The following is a 6229-nucleotide window of genomic DNA, read 5'->3' as shown; positions in this document are numbered from 1 at the left end:
TCTGTCAGCAACGGCCCCCATTTTTAATTTGCCCCATGCCCCCAGTGAACAGAATTGGAATAAATCAGGGAGTCAGGATGGGAAGTCATCTGTCCACGTTTCTTCAGCTCCATATCAGACTAGAACCATATCTGAGGCTTTCTAGGAAAAGGTGCAGACAGGAATTCACTTGTTTCCTGTGCCACATCAAACACTGAGCACACAGCCTGGCATGCTGCTAATGCCACACCGACACTGCATGGGCTGAGCTGCCACCTTGCCCTGGAAACAGGGACACACAGCCAGGGCTGTCCCCTTCCCTCTCCACACTGGTGTTTCCGATGTCTCATTTCAGTCACTTTTTGGCCATCACTTGTCAGGAAGAAAGCATCTCTTCGTTTCTTACGAGCTTGGAGAAATCCTCTTAGAAGCAAATACTGTGATGACACATTCCTGAAGATGCCACACACTGTCCCACAGGGATGGTGCCATGTGTCACCTTGCAGCTGTGCTGGCTGTCCTTACCTCTAACAGACCTGTGGAGATGTTAGCTGGATCAGGCATCACTCCATGAATTATCTTTCTCCTGATAAACATATACATATATATTATATGCGTGTGTATACACACACATACATACACACATTACACAAAAATACAGATATATTGTATAAATAAATGATAGCGTTGGACCTGAGGATGTGTTACCTGGAATAATGAAAGAAGGTGGCAATTTATTTTTTCCTAGAGGAGAAGGGTATTTAACAGAATTACAATTTAAACATTATTTATAGGGTAACCTTGTCTCCAAAACTTCTTACAGTGGAAACAAAAGACGGCTCATCCATCATGAGCCAATGCTGCTGTTCCAGTCTCCTCAGGCACAGTTTCATACCAGACTAGGCAATTTCCCAGGATTTCACCAAGCACCTGGAGCCGATCCGATCGCGGCTGCCTTCGGCCACGCTCGGCTGCGTGGTTAATGCACCCTGCCTGCACGAGCAGTCCCGATGAAGTCAGCACAATATTAAGGTAATCTAGAGCTGCCGATTCAGATAATCAAAGCCAGATCCCCAGGGCTTGTCTCCACTGAGAAATCAGTACAAAACATCCAGGATGTGAATTGTCAGTGCCACAAGCATTTGCATGAAGTCCTCCTGCTCCCCACTAAAATTAATTTCTCCCAGTTCAGCCTAACCCAGTTCCCGAACTGAACTGAGCTCAATGACACAAAGGTAATTTCAGAGAGGAGTGAAGGTGTTGTGGAAATTAGTGCAAAAAGCTGCAACTCAGCAGTATTGGCTCTGTCTGCTCTTTCAGACATTCCAGATAGGTCTTTGGACATACTTCCATCTGAAGGTAGGAGAGTCATCTTCCCTCACTTTCTACCCACCATCTTATTTTAAGTGATGAATCACATGTTTTACATTTTCCTCCTTTTCCCTTATGAAGCTGAAATTGCAGATCAAGCTTTTCTAGTCCTTCAAAGCTCCAGACTTCTGCAACATCAGCAGCAAATAACCTCAGCAATGATAAAATAATAGCAGCAAAGTGTCATTTGTCATAGAGGAATGACACTTACCTGATTTCTTAAAATAGTCCCCACGGTGATAGGCCTTGGTTTTTCCCCAATTAGCAAACTCACTTCTGATATTCAGAAATAAAAGAAATAATCCACTCTGAAATTTCAGGATTAACTGGAGGCCACATCCAGGATGCCTGTGAACCTCCTGAACCATGGAGGAGGTGAGAAGACCGTGCATGGTGCTGGGTCTTTTTTCATCAGAGAAAGATGGTTTTATATACTTTCATAACAAAACGTGAGACCCTGGAAATTATCTCTGTGTGAAAAATGACAGGGAAAAATCAAAGCAGCAAACAAAACTGCCCCAGAGCTGATGGCATGTCACCAGTGCAGTGTGCACGATGCCCTTCAGCTGACAGCAGGTTTATTAGCAGCCGAGCATGTTACATTTGCTCCGAGGTGCCTAAAACACACCAGCCTGACAGCTCTCTGGTTGCTTTATTGGGCCTGTTAGAGATAGTAGCAGGGAATCAATTAGCAGTCAGAATATTTAAGTTGTATGTGACTGTGTGGACAAACACCCCAAAGCCACTCTCGGTCAGCTGCAGATGCTCAACCAGCATTTCATCACCCCGAGGCTGCAGGCGTTTTAAGCAAGGAGTTAGAGAACCATAAGCAAGGGCAATTTGGGCAAATTGTGTGAGAACTTGCTCTGTCATGCAGATGGAGCCATTAAATCTGGTCTATCCCACAGAGGAGGGATTTGCTGTGGGGCAGCTCTATCCTCACCCAGCTGCCAAGAGCCACCGTTACCCCCCCAAACCCCACATTTGTTAAAGTTCTTCCCTGGTGTGAAAAACCTTTCTGGACTTTCGGGGAGAGAGTTTTCTGAAGAATCCTGTCAGTAAAGTGTCTCTTACAGGAGCAAATTAATTTCCAACATAAAAGCAGAAAAATACAAAAACTCCAGAGGAAACAGAAGGTAGGAAATCTAGAAAAATAATTGCCCACTTGGCCAGACTGAAAGCAGCAGATTGCTTTGCAAGTTTATTCAGACTGCATGCAAGTGTCCAAGACTTTTCTCTTGTAACGGGTAAAATAATCAATACCAACCCACTTGTGAAGTTCAGTGAAAATAATGAACTGGTGAATATTTATAGCAAAAGCCATGGCACATTAAGTATTCCAAAGGATTTATGTAAGTGCCACTTTCTTTAATACAGCTTTAGAGGAAACACTTTAAGAAGCTTTATCAGCATAAAACATATTCTGAAATTCATGAAAATTAATAATAGGCACAGCAAAGTCAAAGCCATCTAAGCAGAATGACTTAACTCTGCTGGACACTATTTTTCACTAACTATAATGGTTAATCTGCCAGTTGAGAGAGGAAAACTCTTTTATGGTCAAATGCAATGAAACAAAGGAGGAAGCTTCTCCAGTTGATGAGGACTTTATGGAAATAAATGGAATATGGCAAGTTCTATAGAATAAGGCTCATTCTTCAAAATAAAACCAATTAACCCCGACTAAGTTGAGGAAACTGAGTCAGAGCAATTTCCTTGTGACTGAACTAAACGCTGGGTTTTAGTCTGGTTTCAGCCTCCTGAGTGGGTATTTTCTTTGGACTGGGCCCTATGGGGTTGGCATGATTTTCCCATCAAAGTCCTTTACTCTGAAATATTTGCACTGTTTTCACATCCATTCAGTGGTTGACTCCAACTTTTATTTTAGCATACAAATGGCAGAGTCTGAGGCTTGGATTTTCCTCCAGGAAGTTGCAACAGGGAGTCCCTGCAGGGGCCAGGGCGGCATAGCCCTGTGCTGCTACACATTCCTGAATTTGCTCAATTAAATGAATGAATTAAACATACATTTATGTATGGAGAAGTGTGTCAAGGCTTTGTGCAGTTTAAATTATACCCTGAAATTTGTTGAGCTTCGTATCTTACCTTGCCATTCTCACAAAGAGTACCCAAACCCCACTTACCACAGTAGATGAGTTTAGAAGAAGCTTCCTCTCTCTTGGGTCTCAAGATAATTTTGTGCTTTACAGAGTTGTGTGGGGTAGTTAAGGGCACCTCAGGCTTGGGTTGCATCCTTCTGAAGCTGTGAGCCAGCTGGTAGCAATCATTCCTTCACGGAGAATTCATTTTCCTGTTATCACCAAATAAATCCCTATTAACAACTAGCAAAGGATGCTCCCTGCCAGCCAAACCAAACAATTTTTGTTTAAACCCGACTACGTGTCTTCAGGCTTCTTCCTACCAAGGGCTGTAAACAAAAATCTCTTATTTCTCCTAAATTCAATTAACCTCTCTCTGTCTAGTTTCTTGCACATTCTCTATTCTTTGCTGAGACCAGGGACATTGGCTGTTTACCCTCTTATTACCATTTAACTGTTTACCCTCTTATTACCATTTAATAATGGGTCCTTCTCAGTTCCCTATTTAGAGGAATCCACAAGTGCACGGTGGATACCCCTGGGCTGGGCTGACCGCAGCCTCCTCCAGGCCACTGCTTCTTGCTGATGTCTGCTCCTCCCTGAATCTCAGACTGCTGTTGTGTTACAAAGACTTCCTGGAGCTGTTAAAAAAGACATCATTTTGAATCACAAGACTTTGCCTGAATCCTTCTCTTTTTTGGCATTTATCACCTGCTAAATTTTTGGATTCTTCATTGGAAGAAGCCACCATGTCAAAGCAAAAGTGGTTACCAAGGCTTGACAGGTTTCAAATTAAAGCCACAAATACTTTAGCAAACCACATCGGATTTGTCCCGGAGTTAGAAAGGGTGAAGATTTGTAGCCTGTTAAAATCTAAGATCATATGAAATCTCCAGCATCTCTATACACTAAAATGAATCATTCCCCCTCAACAAATTGAAACTGCTATACCTCCTAAGGTTCTCTTTGCAATCTACTCAGCCAACAGTCATTTCTACTTTATATATATATATAATTTGCTTTTGTTACAGAACTGTGAACTCCGGGAAACATGCTGTCCACCTGTCACTGTCTTCCCCAGCCTCCAACACAGAACCGATGATGCAGTTTTTCATAGAAATACTCTTCACACTCCATCATGAACTCCCTGGGGCAAGGAATGACTTTTTTCCTCTTTTTGTGTGCTGTGCCTGACACAACAGGGGCCAGATTTGTATTAAGAAGAATATAATAGGATCTACAGCATAATGCAGTATAATGAATGATAACAAGCAGAGTGGTAAATTATGTCATTTAGTGCATATTATCCCTGTGGTTCCCTATTATCAGCTTTTTATTGAACAGGCTTGTCCTCACAGTTTCTTACTGATCTAAAAGTTTGTCTCTGTCATTATGCCTGTCTGGGTGTCTATTTAATGCTTTTCTGCTGCAGCTCCTCTCTTGTCCCTCTTTCTCAGCCTACCCCAGGGAGTTGGGGACTATGTTCCTGTTTATTCCTTGTATTTTTTTTTAAATTTCCTTTGCTGCTTCACTTCCCAACTTTGTAAGCAATGTGGACAGTCAAGTGCTTCTGAAGGCCAACACGTGAGAGGCAGATTGGCCCCAAAACCAGAGATGATCCTTGTAACACCCCTTCTGCTTCTTCCACTGTTTAAGAAACTAAAACCAAACAGTTTTCAGAGAACATCGTTGCCAAATCTTCCTCAACTCCTGTGAGCACCTACTCAGGCTCCATTTGCAATACTCCTTCCAGACCAAACACAGAAAATGAGAAGGCAGCCTTGCTCTGACCTGCACCCTCCAGCTAATGCCTTTGACACAGACCTGCTTCCCAGACTGGACAGCAAAGGGGCTGAGGACTTTCACATCCTGAGATTGTCATCTCAGGTTTTAGCTGCCATCACTTTCAGTCCTCTTCCCATCTGTGCCACCTCCTGCTACTTCCATCTTCAGTCCGCTTCTTTCACAACACACAGCAGGAGCTAATACAAGGCTGCTTGCTTGTATTTCTATTAATCATCTTCCCCTCGTCCCATCTGCCACCTCTCTTTTACAATCTGGCCCACCCAGCTCCAAAATTTATAGCACTCACAATGCAGAAGAGTTAATCAAATCCAATCTCTCAGCAAAATCTCTAGCATCTGCTGTTCCATATTTGGTTCCCATCAAGGGCTGCTCAGTCCCAGCCTCTTCTCCCTTGTTTGTACCACAATTCCCATTAGACCAAATGAAGAGGGTAATTAATTAATTGGTACGCGAACTTGAGAGTTCGATATGTATCATTAGAAATAATCAAAATAGCTGTGCTGTATGTGGAACTACGTTTTGACTACATCTTCTCATTTACTATATTCACGGTAGCAGTAGCCAGAAGCCCCAGCTCGCCCGAGGATCTCATCACTGCAGGTCAGAAGTAGGCGAGAGCTGCAGACAAATAAATGGAGGGAAAGAAGAGCAAAACAGGGAAAGACAGGCAAAACTTCTCCATGGTCTATACCCTGTGTTCACTTGGATAACACTCATATGAGTGTGGTTTTCTAACAGAAGCCATTAAAATTTTAAAAAAAAAATAATCAGAAGCAGTATGTTCACCTCTACCAGGCTTACCTTTTTTTTTTTTTTTTTAAAACAGAATTTCTCAACAGTTAGTAGATTTCAAAGAAGGGATTTTTAAAATCAACCACAATGTTTGTTTTATCACAGATACTGGGGCCAGAGTGTTTGCTGGCACAATAACAACCAGTGCTGGAGGTCAGAGCAGGTGACAGCAGGGCCTGGGC

This window comes from Strix aluco, chromosome 13 (genome assembly GCF_031877795.1).
Source record: "Strix aluco isolate bStrAlu1 chromosome 13, bStrAlu1.hap1, whole genome shotgun sequence".
NCBI lineage: Eukaryota > Metazoa > Chordata > Aves > Strigiformes > Strigidae > Strix > Strix aluco.
Note: the sequence above shows the minus strand (reverse complement) of the source record.